At 49.2% G+C, this 11,341-nt stretch overlaps 1 long non-coding RNA gene across 1 annotated transcript; it reads left to right on the forward strand.

Annotated features, from left to right (window-relative positions):
• Positions 1–525: 525 nt before the first annotated feature.
• On the forward strand, positions 526–11,064 carry LOC134483664 (uncharacterized). Its single transcript, XR_010060526.1, has 2 exons — positions 526–1,398; positions 1,933–11,064. It is a non-coding gene; the product is annotated as an uncharacterized LOC134483664 (long non-coding RNA).
• The last annotated feature ends 277 nt before the right edge of the window (positions 11,065–11,341 follow it).

Below are 11,341 nucleotides of genomic sequence, written 5' to 3' on the forward strand. Positions count from 1 at the left end.
GTCATGGATGTTATACAACTGAGTCAGTGGAGGAGGGAGCTGGCAAAACGCATCTGCAAGGCACATACACAAGAGCAGAACCGCAGACTGAAGGCCCCTCTTGCCCAGAGCAGAGACTGCCGTTTGGTTCCTGACTGTCAACTCTGTGCTGGCTTTGTCCCTAGGGCATCTTTCAGTGTACACATCCTGGTCTTCTGGACCCAGAGCTCCTGGCTCTGTTCCCACCTGGCTCATTTTCTCCCGGATGCTGTTTGGCGTAACCCACCCCATCCCTGCTGAGCCTAGGGGTGGGGGCAAAGAGAAGCTCTCTTTTCTGTCCAAGGCATGTCTCAGCTTAGCATCACAGCATTCTTGCACACTTACTCCACATGTGTCATCTTTACTCTCGTAACCCTAGAGTCATCCTCACTGAATAGCACCTTCCTGTCCACATCCCTCAGTAGGGAACCACCCCTTCCTGTCCATGTCCCTCTACAGGGAACCACCCCTTCTTGTCCATATCCTTGAGTGGGCAGGACTCTAAGCCTAATGAGTCCTTTCTAGCAAAGGTGTCATCTGCTCATTGCTTCCCTGTCACCCCCTGAGGGCTCACCCTGAAAACAGGGCTAGTCTACTATGCTCCTTGTATAACCTTTGTGTTTCTGTCGTGGTGGGTTCCCTCACACGCCACCATTATTTTGGACACGCTTGGGTCCTGTGTCGTGCCCATGCAACAGTCTTGGCTTTGAGAAGGCCCACCTTACCCTGAACTTGACGCCTGATCTCCCATCAGCCCTCACTGACTCTGAACTCAGCAGATTCTTCCTTCATCACCCCCCAAATGCTCCATGCCATTTTCTTGGTGTATGTGCTACACATGCATGTTTGCGTGATGCATGCACTTGCTCCTGCAGATGTGTGTCCATGGGTATGTGAAGCCATCGTCTGATAAATAGTCTCCTTAATTTTTGAGACAAGGTTCCCTCACCAAACCTGAATCTCTGAGTGGCCAGTGAAGTCAATGCCCCTCTCCTCCCAGGGCTGAGGTTATAGACACACACCCACGGTGCCTGGCTTTTTACAAAGGTACCAAAGACTTGAACCCAGATCCTCTTGCTCACCCTTGATGCTAATTTCCGTGTTACCCGATAGTTTACCTTCTTGCTTGGTCCCATCCTTTTCGGGAAGTCGTCTTTTACACTTCCGCTCCACTTCGACACACCCTTTCTGAACTGGCCTACCCCACCCCCACGCCCACCCCCCACCTACTCTTGTCGGATCTGCAACGTGGCGTTCATGGAATTTTCAAAGTGGATCCTGAGTTCCGATTTTTATCTTGAGTTTCTTCCGGTGCCTGCCAGGAGGAAGAGCTACGGCAGTGATGTGATACCTGGTTCTCGTGGGGACTGATCTGCGCAGGTGGGAAACTGCTCTAAGCATCGGTTCAGAACTCTCTTAGGTGTCTTATTTATGAGAAATTGGGGATCGTAGTGGATATTTTTGGTTTGTGTTGGTGGCAGGCTCTAGTTTTCTGTTGTCGTGGGGTTTCGTTTGTTTGTCTGTTGTTTGCTTTGAGATAGGCTCTTAATGTAGTCCACACTGTCTGGAACTCACTATGTAGACCAGGCTGGCCTCAGACTCACAGATCTGCCTGCCTCTGCTTCCCAAGTCCTGGGATTAAAGGTGTGTTCTACTGTGCTTGACTCGGCCATGCTTGACAAGCAGGGTTTCCTTTGCTTCTGCCTTTTCCTCTTGCTCTTGCTTCCTTTGTGGCCGGCCAATCTGTCCAAAAGCCTACGGGACTAACGTGTCTTAAAAACCCTTATCTAAAATCTTTGGTGCCTCACATATAGAACGCGTATGATAAACGTTGGTCAAATGAATTAGCTCACGAGACAGCCGGCGTTTAGAATCCTTTGCGTTGAAAGCCTGACTTTTCATTCTTGTGCGTAGGAAAATACCAACTTGCGCATGGACATCTGGAGGCCGGATGTTGACATAGACGACTTCCTCTATTGCTCTCCACCTTATTTTCTGAGGCAGGGGCTCTCACTGGACCCGGAGCTCACTGATTGGCTAGACTCGCCGACCCGGGAGCCCCTGGGATCTTCCTGTCTCCAACCCCACCCAAGAGCTGGGGTTACAGACACAGGCCACCATGACTGGCTTTTACCCAGGTGCTCAGGTTCCCAACTCAGGTCCTCAGGACCTTACCTACTGAGTCAAACTCCCCCCAACCCCCGCCACTTCCTCATCCTTAACTCCTAATTGGGGACCTGTCCGTGTTCCCTACTCCAAGCAGCGTATTTGTCCTGTGTCATTGTCTTTCTTCCCTCCCTCTCTTGTCTCTATGGAGTCTCATTCAGTCTCTTCATATCCCCTTCAGAGTGATTATTTGGCTTTCAGAATGTCCTCCTGTGAACGAAAACCCCATGATCTTTCATTGCAACCATTAGCATCATCGTATTTTCTACCTATCAGGAAGCAATCCATGGAGAATAACCAGCGATGTGTAATTTATGAAATGACCTCTGCCTGCGCTAAGAAAAAAAAAATTAACACATAAACGAGAGATGAGATCACAGCTCCGTTTATTATTAGGATCTCAAAGGTGTCTGCACACACGTAAGAAGCGCCTCTTACCTTCTGGCAGTTTCTGAGTCCAGGTGTGCGGCCCCTGGCGTTGGCCTGAGAGTACACTGCATGGACTTTGAGCCCCAATCGACACCCGTTCACAGGGCTGCTAAAGCAGTACCGTCACCTGACCGGACACTGTGGACTATGGACTCTTCTGCATGCTCAGCGGGGCTGGGGAGGCTCTGAGAAAATCTAAACGCAGGGCTGGGAAGATCGCTCAGTCACTAAAGTGTGAGGACCTGGACTTGGATCCCCAAAAGCCCACATAAAAAAGCTAGACATGGCAGTGTGCTCTTGCCATCTCAGGACAAGGTTAGGGACAGGGTCAGGTGCATCCTGGGAGCCACAGACTAGCAAGGTCATCTTAAAAATTAGAGTGGAGGGTGATAGAGGAAAATATCTAACGACCTGCTCTGGCTGGGGCACACGTGTGCACACGGAGGCAATGAAAGGTGAGGAAGGGGGATTGGAGGGAGGAAAGGGAAGGAAGGGAAGGAGGGGAAGGAAATGAAAAAGAACCCAAAGAAGGGAAGAGGAGGTAGACCAGCTCCATTGGATACTTAGATCTGTCCACAGGTCGCACGTTTTAGCACTCGTACTCCTTGGTTCTCTGTGCAGGAATATCACACCTTACTCAGCACAGCCATCGCCGTAACTGATTCATGAAAGCAAAATTGCCCAACCAATGGGCCAGAAATATCATTGCTGTGAGCATAATTCCTCTCTCCGCCTAGGGATCCAAGGCTAATCGTGTTGGCTCTCCTGTCTTGTTTTCCTCATGAAACCGGGAGGGCAAAGACAACAGAAGCCCGTGATTCCCACATTCGTGCACCCCGAAGGAAGAACGGGGGTGGGCCAATCCACAAGCCAAAGGGCCAGAGATTTAGAGACTCCGCCTCCTAGCATGTCAGAACTAATATTTCCTGAACTTTTCACTCTCTACGCACGAGACGAAGGACTGAAAATAAATCACTCTCAAGCGTTCAGAAGAAGAGGGTGGGCTTCAGGTCAGGAGGCAAGCCTGCACACCACACATGGACGCCACACTAACCTCTGTGTGCCTTGTATGAGAGAGATGTGTGCACAAGGAAATGCATCGTTTCCGGTGAAGGTGCCCAACTTCCTCCCCCTGGCATCCCTGAGGCAGGTGTGTGCTAGAGACTGCCCTGACTGGGCAGGCAAAAGGAAGATATGTAGACAGGGAAGGGCAGAGTAACGATCTCCAGCTTGCTAAAATCTGAATCCTGTCACCTACAATGTTGGTTTTGGTGGGGGCTTTTTTTTGTTTTGTTTTGTTTTGTTTTGTTTTTGTTTTTATTACAAAAACAAATTATAGATTGGAATCTCTGAGGCAGCCCTCTTCGCTGGGCTGCCCCAACATGTTCTGCAAGGCATATCCCTCCTTCGTTCTTTGTCTCTGCCAAGCCACCCTAATCAGGCCTTGATGAGTCACGCCCCTGCTTCCAGTAGCTCCCACTGGCAACCTCAATCCCTTGAGTTTGGCCAGCACAGCACCTCTGCTTCAGCGTTTGTGTGACTGGGCAAACGCCATAGTTATCACACCATCCGCCCTCCCTTCAGCTCATTGCATCAGTAATAGTGCTCCCTATGCCCGAGGACAGACCTTTAGCTGGAAGCCCATGAGCGAAGCCCTATCTCTGTGTTCTGGGGTTGTTAGGACATGGGCATACCTAAATCATTCAGAGCAGATATCCTCTCGGTCACAGGGCAGATATCAGGACCTGGCCAATGAGAAAGAAGATGAGGACTCTCTCTCTTGCCCGGGTTCCCGAAGGGTGTTCTGGAATCTAAGCACCATAGGCATTTCATCCTGTCCTTATGCTACATGACCATCACCACCCCCAGGAGGCCAACTCGCCATGGTGCCCTTCGGAAAACCTGGAATCCCAATCATGGCCATGAGATACAGAACAGTATGTGCTGGCTGGGTCTGTGGCAATGTGGTTGGTAGAATTCCCTGGAGAAAGAGGTCTCACTAGACGCCCTCCTCGTTTCAGTCACTGCACCCACCTGGTGTAGCTGCATGTGTTTTGGGGGTGCCAGACTATACTGTTAAACCTACTAAGTCAGTGTCTTAGTTAGGGTCTTACTGCTGTGAACAGACACCATGACCAAGGCAACTCTTGTAAGAACATTTAATTGGGGCTGGCTTACAGGTTCAGAGGTTCAGTCCATTAGCATCAAGGCAGGAGCATGGCAGCATCCGGGCAGGCATGGTGCAGGAAGAGCTGTGTTCTACATCTTAACCCGAAGGAAGCCAGGAACAGACTGAGCAGTCCCAGGCAGCTAGGAGAAGGGTCTCTAAGCCCACCCCCATATTGACAGACTTCCAGCAAGGCCACACCTTCTAATGCCACTCCCTGGGTCAAGCATACGCAAACCATCACAGTCAGTATTCTCTGAATTTGCACATGCAAGTACCAGAAATGTTAAGAGGGATCCTAGTATGGGAGGGCAGGAGCAAGAGAGAAAAAAAACAGAAAAGTGGCCTTGATGACCAATTCTAGGTGGGCTAGTGTGCCCAATTGTTTAGTCAAACCTGGTAATGTCTGTGGAGGCACTTAAATTTATTATTATTATTATTTACTATTAATCATTAATTACTATTATATTTTGCCAGAATTAATCATAAATATTGATATTTAAAATAGTAGGTGCTGAGTAAACGAGGCTTCATCTAATCAGCTGAAAGCTATCAGGGCAGAACAAGGATTCTCTCAGAAGGACAGAGACCTCAGCCTGACGGCACAGAAACCAGCCTGAGTTTGCGACCTGAATACACTCAACTCCTTAGGGAAACACTGGTATATCATTCGGTGTATAGAGTGTGGACTCCTGCTCCCCAGTTCCCCCCTGTATGTGTGCAAGGGCTTGCTCCCATGTGCGCACACGGAGGACAGAGAAGCGTGTCAAGTGTCCTGTTCTCTCACTCTCTACTCTAGTCCCTTGAGACTCCCTCTCTCTAAACTTGGGCTAAGGCAGGCAGCCAGCAAGCCCCAGCAGTTCCCTGTGTGTGCCCTCACAGCCTTGTGGTTGCAGATGGGCACGCAGCCATCCGTGCCTGTCTCTGCGTAAGCATTGTGGATTCGAATTCAGGTCCTCGAGCTTAGGGAGCAAGCGTTCTTACCCGACGATCCACCTTCCCATCCCTGTGAAAGTTGGGTCTTTAAGATACGTCGCTCACGGGGTGCAGGCTCTGGCCTGTAATTAGAGCACTTACACTGGGGAGCCCTGTGTCCACAGCCAGTTTGAGTTGCAAAACCCTGACTCAAAAATCCCCAAATTCTTCAAAATGAAATGAAGATCCCGGAGCAGTGATTGAGAACCCACTTCCTTCCAGAGAACCCAAGCTTGGTTCCCAGTACCCACATCAGGTAACTCACAGACCCCTGTAACTATGGGGGGCTGGTTCAGTTCCCACCTCTGGCCTCTTTGGGACACACACACACACACACACACACACACACACACACACACACACATATTTAAAAATATAAAAGGGCCCATGAGATGTATCAGTGGATGAGGGTCCCCATACCTGACGTCCTGAGGTCAGTCCTTGGGACACACATGGCTTAAGGAGAGAACTGACTCCTGCAAACTGTTTTTAACTTCCGCCGCACGGTGCTGCAAGCATCCTCACTCTCCCAGATAGGGGTGGGAGCAGGGGATCCAGGCATGGTGGCTCACGCCTGTCATCCAAGCAATTGTGGGACTAAGGCAGTAGTAGACTTGCACTAGGAAGTCCAAGGCCAGCCTGGGCTCCATATAGAGACCCTGGCTCAGAAAACTATAATAAGGGCTGGAGAGAAAGCTCATCAGTTAGAACATTAGCTGCCCTCCCAGTGGGCTTGGCTTCAATTCTCAACACATCGGTACAATACCCGTACACATGAAAGGAAAATAAATAAATCCTTTGAAACATTGATAATAATAATAATAATAACAACTAATGGTGATAATTCCCTATATAGACATGTTAGTTTCCTTTAACTTGAGGATGTCAGTGAACCCTGTGACACCATATTTGTTCACTGGGATGGAACGGACCCTGGGACATTGATTTCAGAGGCGATGCTGGGGTAAGAGAACGTGTCCTTAGGCTCTAAAGGTTTTGAAGCACAGTTCAGAAAAGAAGCCAAGATAAGGTCATGAAGTCAGATTAGGTAGACGCTGCAAGGTGACTGACAGGAAGTCTAAGGCAGGCAGAAGAGCCCTCCTCTCAGGACCAGTGATTATGACAGGAATCTCCTTTTCTAAAGGAGGCCTGAAGGTGGAGGGAAACCTGATGGGATTCTGGTGAGCTGAGGTGGAGCCCGGTGTCTTGCAACAGGCTACAAGAGAGGGAAGCAGCAACGGGAGCTACGGATTAATGCCCATGGAAACTTCTAGAAGCTTTCTAAGAGCAATGCACACCCGGTCCTGGGTGGAGAAGGAGACTTAGTCACATGAGAGCTCAGCGATACAGGGTGACCCTGAGTCTCCAACAACACGAGTCCCTTTTCCTGCCTGGAGTGGCCTGGGGACTGATGAGTGGGAGCCTCCATGGTAGCACCTGGGAGCTTAGGGCAGAGATGGTTTAGTTTCCCCTCCTCTAGCTACTCATGCCCTTTCTCGGTTCTCTCTTGATAGGGGGAACACCTCCCCAGTGTTTTTATGGCGTCTGACAAAGACATTTAAAAGGGACCACAAGGCAGTTGGGCAGTGTTAACAGCCCTGCGAAAGCCCTCAGCACAGCTGAACAAAGACACCACATGACACCACTAATCACTTCCAGGCCTTCTCCATATTCTCATGTCTATGTCCGCTTGGACTTCCCGTAGGACCAAGTGTGAAGGACAGCAGGTTACCGTGGCAAGTCCTCTCAGCCTTGCCGCAAAGCAGACCTGTAGCCTCTCCGGGAACTTTTGACTTCCTGGCTCTTGCTGTGAATCTCATGGCAGAGATCCTGCAGGAAACTGGGTCAGAGGACCCAGTGACTTCCAACTATAGCTGAACCATGAGAACCAGACTCCAGAAAACTCTTCTCATGAAGGTTTGAGAGCACCATCAGGTCAGAGTAGAACTACTCTGTGTTATAACGTACTCATGATGAGGGGTTCCAATCTAATCCCTGAAGCAAAGCTTGGAAAGGTAACACCAAGTCAAATAACAGTAACAAACAAGAATAACGTGTTTGCGTTGCTCTGCGGCTCACGGTGCATGTTCATGGTTGCTGCTGTGTTGTACTGACATCTCTAGTCCCTCCAGACCTGAGGCACAAAGAGGCCAAACTGGTGAGGCTGCCCATCTTGGCTTTTTGGCCTTCACAACTGTGGGCTAAAGGGGTCAGGGGCTGTTTCTCCGTTTATAGAATGCTGTCTACAATGCATGGGGCTCTGGGTTCCACTCTCAGGACTCTGTAACCTGGGAGTGGTGGTACATGTTTATCATCCCAGCATGGGAAGAGAAGGCAGGAGGATCAGAAGTTGAAGGTCATCCTTGCCTACATAGGGAGCTCGGAGCCAGCCTAGAATAGGTGAGCGCCTATCTCAAACTAATTAAAACAAAACTGTGAGATAAACAGAAGTTTTCTTTATGAAGTACCCAGCCATGGGTATTAGTGGGGACAATTCAATCCATATACGTTTGGCAGAAAAGTATTCCAAGGAGAGGTCACACACAAAGATCCTGAGGTAGGAGCATGCTTGGCAATTTGAGGAACAAGGAAGCCTGGCTGTCAAAACAGAATGAGCAAAAACAGCAGCCCTGCCCGGGAGGTGGGAGAGCCTTGTAAGCCTCTGCATTTGACACTAAAGGAGACTTTTTTTTGTAAAGGGCACCAGAGGGATGTTAGTAAGGGAGAAAGAAGATCAACGATCAGACCTACGTTAAAAGGAAATTAAAGGGTTCGTTGTTGTTGTATGTGTGGGTGTTTTTGTATGGATGTCTGTGCATCCCCTGTGTGCAATGCCCATGGAGGCCAGAAGAGGGCATCGGACACCCAGGAACTGGAGTTACAGGTGGTTGTGAGGCACCATGTGGGCACTGGAAATCAAACGTCCCTCTTCTGGAAGAGCAGCCTCTTCACTGCTGAGCTTCCACTCCATTCCCCAGGCCCACATTTTAAAGACTCCTCCATCTGCCCGGTTTGAGAATAAGCTTCAGAGGACATGGGCAGGACCTGGAAGAAGGGCTATGAAGCATCTGAGGTATTCTACACGAGGCCCGGAAGTGGCTCTACCCAGTTTCCAACATGTTGTTTGTCCTCTTCCTATTTATTTGAGACAGGGTCTCCTATATCACAAGCTGGTCCAGAACTAGCCACATCGCTAAGGGTGGCCTTGCACTTTTGATCCTCCCAAAAACTAGTCCTGCACAAGGATGTGCTGATTAACCAGATAGTTATGATAAAACCCTAGCGAGGTCGCTCCCAGGCTTATGGCCCAGGCAATGGGAAGGCCTTCTCGACTTGCATGAAGATTGGGAAAACAGAGGGGAGGGGACATGAGAACAGGAGCTCCATTTCGGGTATATCATAATGGGTTTGAAAAACCAACTAGACAGCTCACTGGATTGGATGAACGAGCTGCTTGACACAGGGTGGTTGGCCCTTAAAGGGGAAGCTGAACCTAGAGATGGTTTGGAGGACATCTGTATGTGTGTATGATTCAAACACTTGATGGTTTGTGAAATGATCAGAGAGAAATGTGGGCAGAAATGAATGAGTCCAGAGGCACTCTAATAGGAGGGATGGGAAGGCAGTCAGATGGGTGGCAGGGTAGCAATCATTTCTGCAAGCAAAGCGAAGACATGTCCTTTTTGCACCTGATCTAGTCACAAGGGACATACCATCTCAAGTCACCAAGCATTAAGCAGCACTGATTGTGTTAATCCCTCTGTAAGGCCAAGAGGTAAGCCACCCTGCCCTCAACCTGTTTCTGAGAAGACTAAACGCAAAAGCTTTAGCGAGAGAGGGAGATACCATTTCAGTTTAAGCCATCAGACCCTAGCCCATATTCTTTGTGTGTGTGTGTGAGGAGGGGGAGGGTGGGGACATGGGTAAGCATAGGTGTATGTGTGCATTGTGTATGCAAGTGCATCAAATACACTTGACCGTGTGTGTGTGTGTGTGTGTGTGTGTGTGTGTGTGTGTGTGTGTCCTCTATTGCTCTCCACGTTACTTTTGAGTCAAGATCTCTTCTCCAACATGAAGCACAACGATTAGCTAGATTGGTTGGCCAACCAGCCTGCCTCCCAGTGCAGTTTCCATTGTGTACCAGCCTTTCTGCAGAGGTCACACCGTGTACCGTCAAACCCAGCTTTCTTGCATGGGTGCTAAGATCCGAACACGGGTCTTCACGCTTTCACAGCGAAGACTCTACCAGCTGAGTCACGTCCCCAGTCCCTGTTCCTTACCAGGAGGCACATGCATGAGGGACATATTAGCCGAACAATTTAATGAAGATAATGATGCCCAGTGATCAGGTGGGAGTCTGGTTGGAAGCTCTCTCTCTCCAGTTGCCATTCTTACACATGCCCTCTCTTTGCTGCTCCAACGTCTGGGATTCATCTGGGCCATGGAGCATCCCAATCTCATCCCATTGGTCCACAACCTCAGCAGACACCACAAGAGAAACACCTGGGGCTAACTGGGTGACCTGGTTTGCCACTGACACCTTGACTAAGTTCCTTCTCCAGCTAGAAAGTTGTGGTTTGACCAACTCTTCATGACTTCCATGTTTTGGGTTTTTTTTTTAATGGATCTATTGGCTCCAGGGCAAAGATATATGGTTCGTCAGAAAATAAAAGAAATTTTATACATAGAACGTCTTCCCTTCCTCTATTTGTGGATCATATTTTTATTTCCAACGGTGTCATTTATTCCCTAAGGTCATTGATGAAATCAGTGAGCTTGCACAGGGTACCGTATTGTATTGATACCCAATGAAAAACAGCCTTTGATCCCCCAGCAGGAGGCGCCCTGTAGGACCCTGCTCTCTAGGAGTGAGTACAGCAGGGGGCGCCCTGCTCTCCCATGTTTCAGAGGGACTCCTTGTTACCCACATTCGCATAATAGCTGAAAATGTTTATTTGGTATAACCCAGCCCCCTGTTATCATACACCTAGTGCTTTTTTGGGGTCAGAACCCTGTCGTGGAGCTCCTTTATGGGGTGAATACATAGCACTGTGTTTTGTTGTCTTAATAATTAAGAGAACCGTACACAATGCCCTGAGATGCTCACGGTCTACGAAGATTCCCCAGCCCTGTGTGGCAGCTGTTGTGTGCAGCATAAGCGTACTCCCAATGGAACTTAAGACTTAGGTCTCAGCACAGGATTCCCCTGTCCCCAGGAGAACAGCCTCAGAGAAAGAACAGGAAAGTTCTCTCAGAAGTTTGAACCAGGAAGCCTTCAAGTTTCCTTGATAAAATGTGGACACAGTGCCTTTGATTTCCATCACAATTGCTCTCAGCGTGTGAGGGAAGTCTTTGGGCAGGTTGTGAGGACACACAAAACTCCCATCCACGTGCTGCAATTCCTGTTTAAGCAATGGAAGCTGTTATGTCACTCAGGCCTGGATGAGGGAGGTCCCTATCTCCCCGGGATAGGCACAGTCTGCTCCAAGACTGCTCAGAGAGAAATGTCATCACACACACCCTCCTTATTCCTTCTGAGACAGGAATTCACTATGTGGTCTTGAACTTATGACCCCTCTGCCTACA

This window comes from Rattus norvegicus, chromosome 19 (genome assembly GCF_036323735.1).
Source record: "Rattus norvegicus strain BN/NHsdMcwi chromosome 19, GRCr8, whole genome shotgun sequence".
Lineage (NCBI taxonomy): Eukaryota > Metazoa > Chordata > Mammalia > Rodentia > Muridae > Rattus > Rattus norvegicus.